A 19,603-nucleotide genomic window follows, 5' to 3' on the forward strand; every position below is an offset into this window, starting at 1 on the left:
AACGATGAAAACAAGAAAAGGGGTCAGGGCAGAAACCCCTAACCTCCTAGGCCTGTTCAAGGGAACCCAGACAATTTTTTTTGTTAAAAACGAAGTGTGGGGGGGCGTGGCTTGGCGCCCGGTGCACATGGAGGCATCCAGGTGAAGCTCCACGGCACAACTTGGAGTTCCCGCGCTTCCCGGCTGCCGTTTGTTTAATGATGCGGAGCGGTGGACACCGGAAGGTTTAGTGAGCGCCCTGTGATCTGTTCAGGCCCTGCAGATAAGTGAGAGCGCAACAAAACTGGAATGCAGTCTCCTCTCACTGGGAAACGACATTGCGGTAACAGCCGCCATTTTGGAATTTGCATATTCAGCGGCGCTTGTACCTTGTGAAGCTTTCTTCCTCCACAACTATTCTGGCACCACTTCTGCCTGCAGGTTTGGTACTTTGTTTTGTTTCACTATGCCCCAAAGCATGCTAGTACTTCTATGCGCCCATTTCTTACTGTAGTCTAGACAAACAATCTCCTCAGCGGCCATTTTGTGATCCCAAGGGATCTCTATCTTACTGGGCTTAATTGGTGGCATATCTTTCTCGACGCTTACGTTACTCCCATTAGTACCTGGGCAGAATGTTTACTTTTTTTCATTTTTTGAGGTTGTAATGCCTCATAACGGAGTTTTACCACCACAGAGTAGCCGTTGACTGCGTCACTTGAATGGGCATATTTTTGATTTCTGCTTTTTCATACAGAATTTTCCTTTTCACTCCATGGCAACTGGCCTTAATTGCTTATGACTTGATCCGCGAGGCAGTTTTTTGACCTATGGGCAGGTTGAAAGGCGCCTTTTCCAAGCAACAAAGTCCAAAACACATCTTCATCAAGAACTCAAGAATTTTCACTACATTTTCCAGATTGGAAAACTCTCTGTTGTCTTCATCCCAGACTAATTTGACAAACATGGATCTTCCTGCGGCACCCCCTACCAAATCTGTTACTAAGCGTCTGAAACAACATTCTCCTTCTCCTCCTAAATCGTCTTCACCTGTTTCTATGGAGTTACAGTTGGAAGAAATTAGGGCCATTCGACCCTTTATGGAGGAAACTAATACCAAATTACAAATTCTCGCATGCAACTGGTCTCAGCTTGACACAAGAGTCACCGCAGTTGAACAGAGCATATCCTCCTTTAATGACACGAGTATGACTATCTCTCAGCTCCAATATCAGGTCTCTGTGCTTCAGCGACAGCTTGAGGACCTTGAAAATCAAAATAGGAGGAACAATTTGTGTATCTATGGCCTGGCGGAAGGAATTGAAGGGTCGGATCCTCTCACCTTTTTTAAATCCTTCCTTCCCAAATTGTTGCATATGGCTGATGGCACGGCTCTCAACATACAGCGAGCTCACAGACTGGGTAGTCCTTCTTCAAATACCTCACCTGCGCAACGGCCCAGAGGAGTTATTTTATATTTTCTGGAATATACTGATCTGGTAAAGGTTTTGTCGGCAGTTAGGTCCTCTCAGCGTATTATTTGGTCTGATTCAACCTTATTTTTTGCGCAAGACTACGCTAAAGCCACTGTCAATCGACGCAAGGCGTTTCTTGATTTGAGACCAGCTCTGAGATCGATGGGTGCCCGTTATGGTCTCTTCATCCCTGCCTCTTTAAAGTTACCTACAACAACAGAACAACATCCTGTGATGATCCTATACGGCTACAGAGCTTCATTAACTCCTGCAGGCCGAGTGCTATGGATTCTGCAGGATCCTAATCTTCGCATATTACGTGACTCTCAACATCTGCTGTTTTTGTAATTTGCTCTACTTTTTGGTTTCATGCTTGCTCAACCTTTTATGTTCTTATTATGCATTGCTTACCTGTTTCTTAGAGTGCATCATTTCTTAGTTTTATAGTGTTTGTTCATTTATTTTTCTACGTTTTATACTACTTAATAACCTAGATAATCTTGATGCTTTCTCTCGTATTTATTGCACGTTTGCTCGTTGGTCATGTTTCTTATAGCTTTAGGTGTTTATAGCACGTTCTTTTGGTGGCTCACTTCTTGTTGTCCTCCGTCTTCACAGATCCTTCACCTTTACGGCGTGGTTACCCCTGGTCCTCCGCTGATGAACCCGGATGCCTGTGTGTTCCATGTGGTTCCACCCCTCCCCTCCCCTCGTGTTACTTCCCTGATTTTTCTTTGTGTAAGTATGTTACTCCTATACATCTCCTTTTTATTCTTCTCTTTTCTATTTTTCCTCTTCTCTTCCTACCTAGATTTCTTCATTATTCTATTCATGGGTGTCGTCATCATTTCTTACTGGAGCTTCTCATTTTGTCTTTTTTCTGTGTTTTTTCGCTTTTCTCTCCTCTATTTAATCGGTTCTTTCTTTGTAGTACAGGCGTCTCTGACTTCTGTTTTTGGTCTTTGTTCTTTGACTTTTTCAAGTTTCTCTATTCTAATTCTGAACTAATTATCTTCTTCATTCTTATTTCTTCTCATGTTCTTTATTGTTATGATTTGGACTCTTGTTTTTATGTTTTTGCTCACTCCGTGTCTAATACTCTATGTCATTAAAATGAATTACATGGAATGTTAGGGGATTCATTTCTCCCATTAAAAGACAAAGGGTTTTGTCTCACTTGGCCAGATTAGGTGCCGACATTGCTTATTTGCAAGAAACGCACCTCTCAGATGTTGAATCCTTAAAATTAAAGAGGTTGGGTGGGTGAGGTTTTTTATTCTCCAGGTGATGGTAGACGCAATGGTGTAATGATACTTTGTCGTAAGTCCCTTTTGTTTACACTTGTATCTCAAGAGTCAGACGATGATGGTAGATGGTTGAATGTTAAACTTTCACTGAAGGGTGTTTCAGTCTCTCTTCTCAACGTTTATGCTCCTACTGGTGGAGATTCCACTTTTTGGCCCAAGTTTGCTCGGCAAATCTCTCATTGCATAGAAGATACCTTCATTTTGGCCGGAGACTGTAACCAGATTTTTCATCCATTTATTGATAGGAATTCCACTGTCTCTTTTGTTCCTAATAAACTCCAAAAGTATTTTGTTCATACTGTCACTCACCATACACTCCTTGATGCTTGGCGTCTTTGCCACCCGACTACTTGAGAGTACACGTTTTACCCCCCTTCTCATCATACCCAATCACGAATTGATTACATATTTGTCTCTCATACCATTTCACAAACTCTCACTCAAGCAGAGATTGGTCCCATTTTATTATCAGACCATGCCCCTGTCTTGATTGGCCTGGACATTTTACCTAAATTTACAGGCTCTAGAAGGTGGCGTTTTAATAATGCCCTCCTCCTGGATCCAAAATTTACTGCCTCCTTCATTAAATTTTGTGACTAATTTTTCGAGTTAAATCAGACTCCTTCCATGCCTTTCTTAACTGTATGGGATGCTTTCAAAGCTTCTGCGAGAGATTTTATAATTGTGTTTGGGGCCAAGAAATGGAAAGTGCCCGTAGATTTACTAAGGACCTCCTTCAGGACATTAAGAGCCTGGAGCACTCTTACTATACTTCTCATTCAAAAGATTGTTTGACAGCTCTCATTAATGCCAAATTGCAATTTAATAAGAAGTCTACTGAAGATGCCTCATTATACTTGCTAAAAGCTAGTGCAAAATTTTATGGGGGTAAAAATAAAGCGGGGAAAATTTTGGCCAACTACTTAAAAGTTAAGCATAACAAATTAAACATTGAAGCAATTTATGATGCACAATCAAATTTACAATTCAAAGATGCAGCAATTTTGGACAAATTCTCTTCCTTTTATACATCATTATATAGTTCCGAAACGCAACCCACTGATCATTCCTTGTCACAATTGTTTTCCAATATTCAAAAAGCTCAACAAACCCCTCCAGATATGTCCTCCCTGGAATTAGACATATCACAGCAAGAATTATTGGATGCCCTTCAACACCTTAAAAAAGACAAAGCACCGGGACCGGATGGATTTACAGTTGAGTTTCATCTCCATTTCTCTAAACATCTGATGCCTAAACTTTACTCCCTTATACACTCTTTTAATTTATTAGGTAGTTCCTCAGGCTCCTTTTCTGACGCACACATCTGCCTTATTCCTAAAGAAGGGAAAGACTCTAAATATTGTTAGAATTACAGGCCTATATCCCTGGTTAATATTGATTATAACATTCTTTCTAAAGCTTTAGCTATACGGCTAGACTCTTACTTGCCGGATCTGCTGGGAAAAGAACAATCAGGATTTGTTAAGTGTCGATTTATAACTGATAACACACGGCTTCTCTTTAATGTTCTGTCTAAATCCTCTCACTCCAAGCAACCACTTGCGGCAAGAGCATTGGATGCCGAAAAGGCATTTGATAGGGTTGAGTGGACCTACTTATTTTATACCCTTAAATGGTTCAGTTTCGGCCCTAAATTTATCTCCCTGATTTCCCTTCTTTACTCAAATCCCCGCGCAGCAGTATGCGCCAATGGTTTAATCTCCCCATTCTTTGATTTGGGTAGAGGAGTACGTCAAGGCTGCCCCTTATCTCCTTTCCTTTTTAATTTGGCTTTGGAATCCTTTCTTTCTAAATTACGCCAAAATCCCAATGTACATGGTTTTCAGACATCACATTCCCATATTAAACTTGCAACTTATGCGGATGATATTCTGCTTTTTATGTCACAACCAAATGACTCAATCCCTGCCCTTTTAGCAGAAGTGCGAGCTTACTCTTTGATCTTTGTCTACAAATTAAATAATGATAAATGAGAGATTTTGCCCCTAACTAAGTTTACTTTTAAGGCCGACTTTAGTGCTTCTAATTTTACATGGAAACCTGACCACATTAAATATTTAGGACTATACATTACCCCTATGATTTCGGACACGGTTGCCCTCTGTATGAATAAGTGTTCTCAAAAAATTTCAGATCTATCCACTAAATGGCATCCCTTATACTTATCCTGGTGGGGTCGTTTGGATACTATAAAGATGATGTTGTCACCCATAATTCTTTATACCATTTCTAATATTCCAGTCCCTATTCCTGCTAAATTTTTAAAGAGAATTAATTAGATCCTCTCCTCATTCCTTTTGAATAATAGGAAATCTCGAATGTCCTTATCCAAACTAATTCGTCCTCAGTCAGAAGGAGGAGTTAATTTTCCCGATTTTCAGACATACCAGAAAGCCTTCCTCTTACGTCAGGCTTCTCTTTGGTTGTTAGATTCTACAGAGGATTGTTCCCTTTGGACTACAATTGAACATCTCTTCCTGTCCCCTTTCTCCTTTACTGAATACCTCTCCTTCTCACGCAAACCACCGAATTTATCCACTCCCTTAAATTAACCTCCAAACTTCTGGAATCCGTTTCTCCCTCTACTCATGATGCTATGGAGTCCTTCCTTCACTCAACAATCTGGCATAACAAAAACTTGCTCATTCGTAATAAGTCATTTTATTGGCGGTCTTGGAGACAAAAAGGTTTAGTTTGGATCCATCAACTATTCTCACAATCAGACTTCTTACCCTTTACTTCACTTCGTCAAATATTTAATATGCCTGCCTCATTTATTCATAAATATGATTTACTTTAAAAAGCGGTGATGGATATATATAACCAACTTTCTGCTACACCGGCTACTCTCACCAGTCCTAACTCCGCCTCACCTCTCTACACATTGTTAAAAACCACACCCAAGGCTTCTATGATATACAGTTATCTACAAGGTAATCATTCTATTCTGCAGAAATCTAAAACGGAAAAGGCATGGGTAAAGGATTTTACGGTATCCTGGCAAGTGTCCTTATGGAACAAAATATGGACCAAGATTCGTAAGTCATCTAGAGCAGCCAATATAACACAGACTTTTTTTTGTGTATAATAGGCTTTTCCTGACACCCAATGTCTTATGTAAGCAGTTTACAACTGTACCTGATGCTTGCTGGACATGTACCTCCCCAAATGCTGATTTGTTTCACATGATCTTTTCTTGCCAAATTGTGCATACTTTCTGGAAACAAGTATGGTCCCAAATTAACTTGTTTTATGGAACCAAATGTCCTTTCTCTTTTACCAATGTTTTCTTATGCAGTTTATCTTCTTGTTGGGAGAATGATTCGCTTGATATCAAAATTATTGATTTATTGTTAGCGGTTGCATTTCAACAAATTACTGCAAAGTGGAAAGATTTTACAAAATGTTCTTACAAGGCATGGTGGTATACTGTTTGCCACCATCATAGATTAGATACTGCTTTTGTTCATCCCTTACATATGGCAATGAAGCGCTTGGATCTGTGGGCACTTGTCACAATATACCTTGGCACAAATGCCAAGCGGTGTTCCCAGATGCAACCATTTCGACAAGAAGTTTTAAAACCCCCTTGACGCCCCTTAATGTTTCCAAATATTTTGATATTTTAGTGGTTCTTGTGACTTTTTCGACTGTTTTTATCCCCCTTTCGTTTTATCTTTTATTTATGAGTCCAAATTCTTATTAATGTATTATTGCAACTTTCATTGTACTGATATGAGTTTTATTTTGTGTATTGACACCTTTTTAGATATCAATAAAGCTTTTCTGAACTGAAAAAGAAACGAAGTGCGGATTCCTGCGCTTTGTTTGCTTTAGGCCCTATGTGGGCCAGGTCCCGGGGCCAATTATATAAAAGAGCCACCTCCCGGGGCTATGTATGTATAATGCAGGGGGGCCAGGGGCTCCCTGCAGCCCCAGGGACCACCACCTCCTCGGAGCTATGTAGATTATAATGCATGGGGGGCTCAGGCCCCCCAATGCAGCACTGGAAACCGCCACCTCACTATGTTAAAAAATAAAGTGTGGGGGGGTTCCAGCCCCCCACACAGCCCCGGGGACCACCACTTCCCTGGGACCATGATTAAGATGGGAGGGGGGGCCGTACGGCCCACCCTCCTGGAGCCGTAAATGGCCATGGGGACCACCACCCCCCCAGGGCCGGCTCCAGCAATGTCCCGGGTGGCCACCCCTAGGACATTGCAGTTTGCTATGGCTTGGCGGGAAGTCATAGCAAACTCTGTTTTCATCATGGAAGCGAGAGCATGAAAAATGCTCTTGCTTCCATGAAGCGGAGCAAAATTGCTTTTGGGCAGAGGGAGCTGCATGTTTGCAGCTACCTCTGCTCAAAAGCAATGCCGACTCCCGCAGGAGGCGGGGATCTGACAGGGACCGCGGGGGCCGTGAGGCTCCCCCCACGGTCCCCAAGGACGTGGCCATGCCCCAGGGTATGGGGTTGAAAGGGGGCCACAGGCCCCCTGCCTTAAAAAGTAAATAAAAATAAACAAAGCAAATGTCCGGGCCCTGGGGGATGGGGTCCCTAGGGCCAAAATGAGACTGGGGAGGGGGGCCGCATGGCACAGACCCCCTCCCAAATTAAAAAAGTAATAAAATACAGGGCAGGCCCCGGGGAAGTGGGGTCCACGGGGCCAAAGCGGGCCCAGGGAAGGGTGGCCACGCGGCCCCCCTTCCTTAGAAAGTAAATAAAAATAAACAAAAAAAATGTCTTTGCCCCTGTGGATGGGGTCCCCGGGGCAAAATTTGCCTTGTGAGGGGGGCCGCGTGGCCCCCTCTCCCGTTTCATTCCAATTTAAAATTAGAAAATGGGTCAGGCCCAAGGGGGATGGTGTGCCTGGGGCCTAAAAGGGTAAAGTGTAAGCGGGCCACACAACCCCATTGCTAAAATAAAAAAATAAAAACAGAAGCCTTCAGTTCGCCGAGGCCCAGCCTCCCTTCTCCACTACTCTGCAAACACACCACCTGGCACGCTCTTTGTTGGGGGATGAAGTCCCCTTCGTTGCTGAGGGTCCTTAGGGGCCAACGAGCCCACCTGTTATCTCCAGTACGCCCCACACAATGGGATTGCCGAGAGGTAGTCAGAGACCACGCCCCTTTTCCCAGCACTCTGCAAACGCGCCTCTCAGCGCACTGCTGGTGGGGCAATGAGGTCCCCTTGCCTCCTGAGGGCCTCAGGAGTAAAGTGGACCTCATCCCCAAGCAGCAGTGTACCAGGAGGCGCGTTTGCAGAGTGGTGGAGAAAGCGTGTGTGGCCTCTGGCCACCTATCAGCAATCCAGCTGTGTGGGGCTTACTGGAGGTAACAGGAGGGCTAGTTGGTCCCCTTGGACCCTCAAGAGTCAAAGGGACTTCATCCACCAAATAGTAGTGGGCCAGGAGGCGCGTATGCAGAGTGGTGTAGAAAGGGGCATGGCCTGCGACCACCAGTCAGCAATCCCACTGTGTAGGGCTTGTTGGAGGTAACAGGTGAGCTAGTAGGCCGCTAAGGACCCTCAGCAACGATGGCGCACCGAGGAGTACTTTACACAAGGACAACACATTGTGGGCGTCCAGGACCTCAGGGTACTTTCACCCACACGTGATCCCGGGATCGGGGTTGCACGGAAGGACTGTACAAGAGGAAGGGTTGAATTGCAAACAGCACATCTGTGCTCACGCACTCGACACGAGAATATTCTTGCTTTGGATTTCCACATGGCAAGGAGAACTCTGCACACGTAGCAGAGGGGCTGCACACCAACCACAAGACAAGAATCTGTGAAGTGTTACAACAGAGCAGCACTATGGATGATGACAGTGAGCGTAAAGCAGCTGCACAATCACTATTTGCACGTGCACCAGGAGTGGGCCGTAGCCTACCGGTTGTGACACACACAAAGTCAAGCATCATGGACACATTAAGAAAATATGAGAAACTCCACAAACAAGAACTATCCAAATGGTGGGAAGCCACATCACTCCAGGATTACATTGACAAACAAATTATACCAGGAGGTTTAAGAATTTACATCACTCCCTCGTATGACTCACCAGACCCATGGATGTTGGAGGAATGGTCGGCCACTTCAGCGAATAGCTCCAGGAACATGCTGGAGATTTTAGTAAAATACGCCTGGTCAGATAGAGAGACCATTAAGAAGGAGATTGCATGGATTAAGGAGGAATTAAACACGAATACAGAACAAGATGTGATCTACAAGTTTTTAGGGGAGATGAAGAAGAGACTCACACTAATAGAAGATGATATCAAGGCGAGGAAACAACGCAAACTTCACCGTGACTGTGGTGATTACGAATCGGGACGAATACTGACTTACAGCCAGAAGTATGACCATCTTAACGACACCAGTGGAGGAAATGCAACTGTAACAACAATGACACGAGGGAACTATAATGGATGATACTACGGTAAACCAAACGATTATTAACTTCTCTACAATGGTTATAAGTACTCAAGACAAAAGAACACTTTGCTTAGGCCTCTCTTTTTGCCCTGCAGTACCTATGAACTATGTAGACAGCAGAATAGACATGTTCAAGTTCTGTAGAAAGTTTCAAATACAAAAATTGCACAAGTTGAAACCTATCAGGAGGAGGGAACATCATCGTGTGGAACATTCTGACCAGGATGATGGGTTAATATTGTCATCCTGTCTAAAACTATGTACGTGGAGGAAGCCATGCGGCAACTATCAGACACTAGTACCTATATGGTCACCACCAGAACAGAGTATAACAACAGCATTACCTGCATATGAGCCAAATTGGTTGATTGGAGAGATAAGGGTCTCATTGAATGGTAGGAGTTTTGTTTTCTTAAAAGGGTCTTCCTTAACCTTCCAGTGATGTACCTGTTGCCTAAGGTGCACAAATGTAGAACTAATCCCCCAGGCAGGCCGAGTGTATCGTCTAAAGGTAGTGCTTTAGAGAACATATCACATTATGTGGATCATTTTTTAAGAGACTTTGTGATGACCTTACCCTCGTATGTGAGGGAAACTAAGGACTTTCTTAGCAAAATACATGACCTAGAGTGGCAGTCCGACTATCTCCTCCTAACAATGGATATAAATTCACAGTACACAGTGATTGACCATGAACAGGGGAACAACGCATGTGCCAGATTTCTGAAACGCAGACACGTCAGGTATTGGGGTCATACACTAATGATTCTGTAGAAGGTTCAGATTTTGCCTGTTTAACAACTTTTTTTTATGTTTGATGACGTTCTGTACAGACAAACCCTTGGAACTGCAATGGGCAGATGTTTTGTGCCAAGTTTCGCTAACCTGTTCATGGGGGCATGGGAGGAGGACGTCAGGAAAGACTCTAGATTGGCTGCCAACTTCGCCAAAGTTATCCTTTGGTGAAGATACATAGATGATCTCTTTGAAGTCTGGCAGGGCAGTGAACATGAAGCTTTGGAGTTTGTAAACAAACTGAACCAAAACTCGTGGAACCTGAGGCTCACAAGCACTATCAGTAAGAATGAGCTGGAGTATCTTGACACCAAGGTACAAATAAAATCGAACAGAGTACGGACCACCCTTTTCAGGAAATGCACTGCAGGGAACACATTGTTACATGCCAAGAGCAGCTATCTGGATAATCTCAAATGGAGCATCCCTTATGGAGAGCTGCTTTGAGCAAAACGCAACTGCAGCTCGGAGGAAGGATTCATAAGGGAACAAGCCGTCATGACTCAGAGATTCAGGGAGAGAGGTTATCAGCATGGGTCCTCAAAAAAGCTGTCGAGAGGATCAAAACAGTAGGTAGGGACACCATTCTAGGGAACACACACAGCGATGATCCTGACGATATAGATAACGCCGACAAGATAGAAACACGCATCATTCTCACATACAATGGTTATTCAAACAATATACGCAAAACCATTACAAGTAATTAGAACATCCTCAAGGATAGGCAAGACTATACCAACCAGACCCAGTATAACATACAGAAGGGGACAGAATCTTAGAGATCTCCTGGTGCATAGTAAACTCAGAATCACAGAGATAACTAGGAGAGTCAATCTAGAGAGCTTCTTCCCATGCGACCATTGTAAGGCTTGTAACAACAGCCACTTAAGGAAGGAATACTGGAACAGGAGCACTAACAGTATGGTTCCTATCAAGCAATTCCTGACATGTAGCACCACCTTTGTGGTATATGTACTCGAAAGCCTGTGCCAACTCAGATATGTAGGCAGCATGACGCATATGGCTAAGAAGATTATCCTAGAACACATGAGGGCCATCACGAACAGAGATAAGCAATACCCAATTGCACGACACTTTGAGACGCACCACTTCTCCATTAGCCCCAAACTTTGCTTCTATGTGATAGAGCAGGTGATGGGCAATAGAAGGGGAGGGAACCTCACTCTGAGACTTAGACAACGTGAGTCCAGGCAGATCATAGGGATGGGGACCCGCTACCCGCATGGACATAATCTGGATGAGCAAATGGTTGTACATCTGCAGTGAAAGCCTGGTTGGCATTAGGCCTAGTGGGTTTCCACATAGTAGCATGATGATATTTAGTTACGCATAGGCCATAGAATGAACAATGTATAGTATTTCAGGTTGATCCACCACCTAGTCTCTTTTTGTATGATGCTTTAAACTCTGATGTAGTTTTTTTCACATGTTTTTTTTTCACATGTATATACACGTATGCTGATTCACTATAAGGTTTTAATATGATTTTATACAACTTTTACAGGAGGGAAGGAAGGGACCATGTCTCGTGCCAGTGACAACGGGATCCCTACCCTTTTCTTCGATACATCATCCAGCTGCCATCCAGTTCGCAGATAAGACTTTTTTTCACTTTATATTTCGTATTTTTCTCCAATTTATGTGCACTGTTAGTTTAGTCACAAGGGTTGTTGACACAAGTACAAGTCTTATTTCTTTCTTCTATTGTGGGGATCTCATGACCTAGACTTTACATGTAATGTGTTTAAGGAGTCCCACGACCAGAGCATATACAATGCCTTTCTATGTGCCAACTTTTGGGTGCTCTTTCCTTACTCCATATCCCACTAACAAGGGGATCACATATAACTGGGGTGTTCCTAGTCCATAGACCTGACCACACTAAGAGCATACACAATGCCTTTCTTTATTCCACCAATGGAGTCCAATACTTTTCCATACTCCATTCCCACTAATTAGGAGATTACATGTAGCTGGGATGCTCCTTACATATAGCTGACCAGACGTACGATAGAGTACACATATGTCGCTACATACCAACAGGGCGGCAATAAATTCAGTTTACTTTTCATTCCCACTAACAAGGGCAAAATATCGAGCAGGGATAGTTCCCAATATGAACACATAGCCGAACTACAAGGACCAGCATACAACAGCGCAGGCACTACGCGGCAACTGAGCAACATTAGGCACATAGTCACTGACCGCTAACCAACTTGAAGCGGTGTAGGCATACACACTCATTGGTAATGTATGCAGTAATGTGATCTGCAATTCTTTTGAGCGACGCTTATGGCATGTTCTGCCATGTCGCGTGCAGAAACAATTCTATAGTTCCTCTATGCCTTTACATATTTAGATGTAATTAAATGTTTTACTTTACTTTTACACGTTTAACAATGGCGATCGGTGAAAAGAAATGCACTTTACAAAATGGTAACGATGTATGTTGTATCTCGTACTAATGTGTAGTCCTTTGTGTATGTTCACTACCCACCCAGAAAGTCTATGTAAGACTTGTTTTCTTGTCACTCCGTTGTGTGAACAAGACCCTACGGGGTTGAAACGCGTCACGGAGGGTTTATGGTGTGAATAAACCTCCTTTACTACTTCTTGGATTGTTGGTTGGTTTTTCACGTTAGCCTGAGAGCGCGACTGGAACTCCGTTCTTTTATACATTGATTTACCGGTGTACTCCGCCGGCATCGCAAAACGTTTATTGTTCAGGTGTTTGAATAAACCACCCATACACTGTTAAAATGAATTTACGGTAGAAACTAAAATGATTTATGTAATGTGTGCACTAATGTTTCACAATAGCATTTATAATGTAGTTCTTAGTCACATTTATTCACATGTACTCAAATTATTCTATTTGTGTGCAACGTGTAGTATGAATCTAATGTACTGACATTTTACATTTATTTGTGTTCGAATGTGCACACACGTATATTGAATGTGCACCATTGATTCAATATGTTAGCTTGCCCTAAATAGGTCTGTATTTTTTTCTACATGAAATGCTGTTTTCCATTTTCTGCTTTCATGTCTTTTCTCTGCAGGTGCATTCACATGGTTTGTTAGTTTGAGAATAGATACAACACTGTATTGGTGATAGAGAGAGCCTGAGAAAAGGACCTTGACAAGGAAGGTGAAGAGCCAGAGCGTCAACTGAAAGTTCCCATTTATTAATGCTACGAGGAATCGTAGGTAACCAAGGACAGTATCGGTCCCATGTTCACCCTGGGAAAGCTGGTGAAAGTTGCGGCTTGGAACGTCAAAATGGAAAGGACAATGGAGCCCCTGATGATGCGAAAAGAGAGGGGTTACTTTGGAGACTCTTTTGGTAATATTTGGTGTTCACACTGTCTGAGGTTATGCCACTAATCCTCTGGACTTTGAGAGGTGCAGACTTCTATGCTTTCCCTATGGATTCTTTACTGAGTGTGGCTTAGGCTAACACTTATTTCCCTGCCCAAGAAGACTATTGACCGAGCTTCTGAAATGCGGACACCTTCCCGCACTTTTCCATTTTTCTTCATTTCCATGATTTTTGATATTTCTTTAGAGGTATCAATCCATCCTCCTTACTTTGGACTTTAAATTAGATTATTTTAAACTTCACCAATGTATAGAAGAGAGAATCAGAAACTCTTCTATGAGCATCAAATTCTGTTATTGATCAGACTAATGCATAATGCTAGACTCCGGTGTTGATATGAAATCAGAACTCTTCTCTGAGCATCAAATTCTGTTATTGGTCTTTTGTATTGCTGTGACTGAACTCCTTGTCTGCCTTATACTGGTATGCCTGAACTTCTTTAGGAGGTTAGGTTATCCAGTGGTTATTCTTTATCTTTATGACATGGTATGAGATTTGTTTACCTTAACTTGACTGCTAATTTGTAATAAACCTTCTTAACTATAGTCCCTGATTCATGGTTCTTATTGTGTAGCCAAATGAGGTGCACTGTTAATTAAATTGATCAATGAAATGCTAACTCCCCTTACCTCTCAGTCGGCGATAAAAGGTTTATCGGATAACCAATGTAAGAGGATTGGCCCAGCACTGCATCAGTGCAATTGGATCATTAGATTGTTTTCTGTTTACCTAAACTGGTTTGGGACTTTTATTGTATTTATGTCTTAGCTGAAATGTGGTTTTGATGTTGATGTTCATGTGTCACAAGCACTTACGTATCTCTGAGGAAGGTTATGTTGCTTGCTTTAAGCTATTAAGTGTAAGCTTGTGATTCCACATGGGAACCTGCTCTTACTTTTAGGGCCTGATTCACAAAGTGCTCTTTGTAAAATTATTTTTTGTTTCTATAGTAGTACTACAAAACCTACTGCAAAGTGCTATTCACAAACTGCACTTATCCAGTAACTTACACTTTTGGGGAAGTTTACTGCTTTTCGGTATTCACAAACTGCACTTATTTTTTGTAACTTACACTTTTATGGTAAGTCCCTGCCTCCATTATTTTCTATGGGAGGGTGTTGCAATACCAGTGGTCGTCAATGTGTAGTGCTAGACTTACTACAAAGTGTAGGTTTACTACATAAGAATAGGTTACTAGGAAAGTGCAGTTTGTGAATAGTGTAAACTTACTCAAAAGTGTAAGTTACCTTTGTGAATAAAGCCCTTAGTTGCTAGATTTGTTTGAGTGTGTGGGAGCTTAGCCACAGCTGACATCAAGAATGTAGCCTGTCTTCCCCTGGACTAACAATCTCTCCTGCTGCACTCTGCAGTAGAAAACATTCAATAAACCAATTTGACAAGTAACAAAATACATTGTTGAAATGAAGGGCGTAACTTACAAAGGTAAACATACACTTTAGTGTAAGTTTGTTCTTTTTTTGGTATTCACAGAGTACTAGTTAATAGTAAGTTTACAACTATGTAGACTCCACAGTCGAGGCAGAGAAACTCCACACATAAAAACATAGGCCTGTCTTATCTTTTAATGTACAGAGTTCTCCGCCTGATTGCGAAGTTTCTGCGGTTGTAAACTTACCGTTAACTTGTAGTCTGTGAATACCAAAAAAAAGAGCAAACTTACACAAACGTGTACGTTTATCTTTGTGAATCAGGCCCTTTGTGGGTGCGAAGTTGAAAAGCAGCAAACTTCTCAATATTTTCTTCAATGCTTTGTGGCCTCTACGTACAATATTCATTCATTCAATCATTCCAAGGAATATTGCTTTGACAATATTGAGAATAGATTCTTGATGTAGATTTACTCAATTTCTCCAGTGAAGGTTTCATCTGAAATTATTTTCCATCTAAGCTTTAGCAGCGTTGGTTTCAGTGTGTGTCCTGTGCCAAGGTAGTCTCATAGCAGTGGCACATACTATCAGCATCAGTTTTTCCCAAATTGACAGTCCAGATGTGAGGACAGGAAGTTGCCGCCAGATACTGGCCGCGTTTCAACGGTGGTCCATGATGAGACACCCCTGGAGAGTGCAACGGGCATTGCTATGGATGTTGTGTGATGCTTATGAACAGCATATTGAAAATCTATCTGTTTGGGGGGTTGAAGTCAGTGGTTCCTGTGTGGTTCTTTGAAAAGCAATGCAGAATGACAGATTAGCAGGAGCTCCAATTTTATATAATATAATTTTGATGCATTTAGTTTGCTCTTCTGTTTCGCCTGGTAATTCTGCTCTGAAGCAAAATCTCCTGAGGAAGTATGTGGACGGTGATGCTTCAAAGTTATTATTCAAATTTGACCCTCACTCTGATAAATACCCTCTGCGGAAGGAAATGCAAATTACCAAGCACATATATCCTCTCCTGATCGCATGCAGAGCTCCTCCGCCATCTTGCCGCCAGCGCTGAAACGTGATTGACATCTGCAGTGAAACTAGAGGCAGCTCACATAAAGTAGAATGAACCTCAGAGGCTCTCTCCCACTGTGCAAATCCTGGTTTTTGAACATGAGCTTCCAGGGACAGTGCCAAAAGAGCCTACATGAAACAATTGGGTGTGCCCGTCATTGAAATGCTCCTCACCTTCCATTTGGGACTGGTCCCAGAACAAGACTCTTCTCTGTGTGCACCCACTTTTAGGGCCAAAGATATGTACAGAAGTTTATAGTGTGTCAGTGGAGGATTTTCAGTGGAATGTCATGCAGGATATTAGAAATTGTAACAACACTAGGAGGGGGTACGGGCACTGCACACTTATGAGAAGACATCTGTCTTTCCACAAAGATCACCATGGACTGTGTGGGTCCCATTCCCAAAACCATTTGACGTTGAAGTTCAACAAATGGTTTGAGTTAAAATGAATTAACTAAAGTGAAACTTGCATTCTCAGATTTGTTTACCCATGTCTAATATTGCTTGTTTGAGGCCAGGGGAGTGGTCATTCCAACGCAGGGATGGCTTGGAAAGTCTCACAAACCTGTCAATGTATGGGTTTTTGCAAAAGTCTTTTTACACCTTAGAAACAGTCAGGGATTTACTCCTATCAGAGGTAGGAATAATCATTTCTTTATGTTGGGAATGAGCTAAGAATACTCACAAAATTGGTAGGAGGGTAGGTCAAACGTTTTCTCCGCTTTTCCCAGGGGAGAAAAAAGGCACAAATAGACAAATGTAAAGGAATTTTGGGAGGTTACTTGTTTCTAGTAATAACCCAGGAAATGTGTGATTGTTGTAGGCTTCCAAGAGTATCATTAGCATTATTTGTGAAATATTTAATATGTAAATCTGCACCCATGAGAGATTGTAAATGTAAGGGTGCACATTTACAAATATATGTCTAAGTCAGGCTCAGAATCTGCAGTGTATGCAGACACATCTTTTATAACAACAAATACTGTACCTGATTTTAGCCAAAAGACAAGGAAGCAATCATGCAGACATGTCTCCCTGTATATCGAGAGTATTGGGCAGAAAAGACGAAATCCACATTGGATCATTGACTACACTTGCTTTTCCAGGAACACTGGGATTTGTCAAAACCTCTATGGCTTTAGAGAACGGAAGCCACTAGCCAGCACCCTCGCTCTTAAACAGTGAGGGACAATACCCAGGTAAAATTTACATTGATGATTGAAGCAATTTGGAGACTGTAAATTAGAAATTTGCAAATGATTGTGGGAAGTTTTGCAAGAGGGTGTCTTTTAAATTTCTTCCTGAAGTATTGGGAAGAAGTATACAATCATGGAGACACTTGAAGCTCCTTCTACAGTAAGACTACTGGCAGGTAAATCTGTATAATGGGTGCAACCTCGGTGGCCACCTTCAGCCCTACAATATGCCTGGCAACATAACAGAAGCAGGTTACTAGTGGACGCTGTGAGTCTCCAAAGGTTGATGTTAAGCTGCACTGTCCAGTAACCACATGCCAAAAGTGATACACAACATATCAAGAAGAGCAACCATTGCAGGAGCCTGTGGGTATAGGCAAAGCTGCTTGTTTATATGTACCTGAAAAGCCTTAGCAGGGAGAACTTTCATTCAGTTTTGAAATGAGGCTGCATCTGATCCATGAATGGTTTGTGGGTCCCGCAGGGTTTTGCATAAGATCTCACTGGAGGTGAATGTTGTTCGAACTTGTTTGAATTGGCCGGCTTACTTTTTACCAATGGCCATAGTCAATTGCCAGAGCACCTTATCAAGTTATTATTCTATTATTTTTCAACCAGAAGATTAAGGTCTGACAATCGAAACCTGTTGTGTTTCGATTTAGATACCCGTACATAGGTTGCCCTGAATCATGTCCTTATATAGGCACAATTCGCATTGCGCTTATTTAGGCATAGAATCCCAGTCCTTATTTAAGCATTTGCCATGCTACCCAAATACAGGCATGGTCACCTACATCCGTCCATCCCACGTCACAACGAGTACTAAGAAACCAGACCCTTAAGCCATCGGGACTTTCCCTAGCTAGGATTATTGATTTCTCCAAGAACTCATCTATTATGCATGAACTACTATTCCTTAGGGGTTCATCCATGACGTCTTCCTCTGCCCGACTTTACATCAATGCTAGCATTCCTAAGCACCTTCCAGGTATAAATATGCCTTCCCTTACCATGGCAAACCACGGCACGGCTCAGCACGACTTTACTGCACGGTTCGCCACGGCAAGTTCGGAAGACACCATATTCCGGTCTGACGCACTGACCAGACGCTGTCATCCCTGCTCACAGAGAATCCAGCTTCCAGTGTTCTGACTCCCTTCGTGGGGTGTTAGAGTTTGAGACCCAGAAAGAGATTCCCACCTCTCTCATTCTAAGGTATGGAGTTGACAAGAACCTAGAGGGACTCTTGGCATACAAACTTAGTATATACCATACTATAGAAAACAGCACCTACTTCTTACCTTGTACTAGACTTAGGTTAGGTACACTGGGGTAGAACTATTTAGAAGCGTAAGACAAGTATTCACTTTTTAGCCTGTGTTATTTATGTATATATATATATGAATATATATCATAGCTAAAAGACAATGCTATTGCAGTATTAATTCTTCTTATTGCTTACGCTGTGCGTATTATATCTTGCTTACTGTCTAATGATTGTAACAGCTCACATCTCTTACACAATAAACAAGAATGTTCAATAAACCCTTTTTATTGAAACGCCTGTCTATCTATTACTGTGTAACTGAAGAAACTAAGCATGCACGATTGACTGAGTGAAACTCTTATCTATTGTTTCCACGATTCTGAGACGCGTTCCGATTCTAAGGGAAACAAAGTTGTCATGTTTATGCGGTTGTCAGAAACTAATCCCTTCTTGTTCATTCGAGAAGTTTCTAGTGACCTCTGAGTTAGCTGGCACACACAAGTAATTAAGTTTAATGTACTCGATTGGAGCATACTGACCTTAGTCCTATGCAAAAACTATGGTGTATATTATTCCAATGCGCAGAGCCTATAAGGGAAATAGGAACTACACTACAAACCTACTTACCATATGGATTATGCATTAAAAGGCAATTAAAGTAAAGGCTGTTGATGGGCAAGGCTCACCTTACCCGACTGTATGTTGAAATATTGACTTCAAAAAGAGGACAACTTGCAACACAAGTCATGCCGCTATGAATAAATATATGTCTATTCCTTCATACCGTACATAAAGTAAGATCAATAGATAATCGGATAAAGAAATACCAACCATGCCTCTCTTATGCAAAAGTACAATTCTGGCACTGATTCACAGTGTCATAAAAATCATTGATCAAGTGCAGATGGCACAATACTCATAGTAATGTGCGCATTTACAATTAAACATAAAATCAGTGATACATCTGAGGTTGTTACATAATTTGATACTACATAGAAATCTTGCAATCGTTTAACAGACTTCCATGCTGGATAAATCTAATTCCAGCCCTAGATGTGTCATCAACGTTTCTGCCCTATCTCAGACCAGTGGGTCTCATCAGGACTAATACCATCTGTCTAATTGATCTCAGCTCAGGTAATCCGTGTGTAAATCACCTTTAAATACTTTCAGATTCAATCTTATGGTTATCATCCAATACCATGGTGACGAGTGTTTCTAAATCTTTCTCATATTACTGGCCATGACCGGTG

Source organism: Triturus cristatus, chromosome 6 (assembly GCF_964204655.1).
Source record: "Triturus cristatus chromosome 6, aTriCri1.1, whole genome shotgun sequence".
Classification (NCBI taxonomy): domain Eukaryota; kingdom Metazoa; phylum Chordata; class Amphibia; order Caudata; family Salamandridae; genus Triturus; species Triturus cristatus.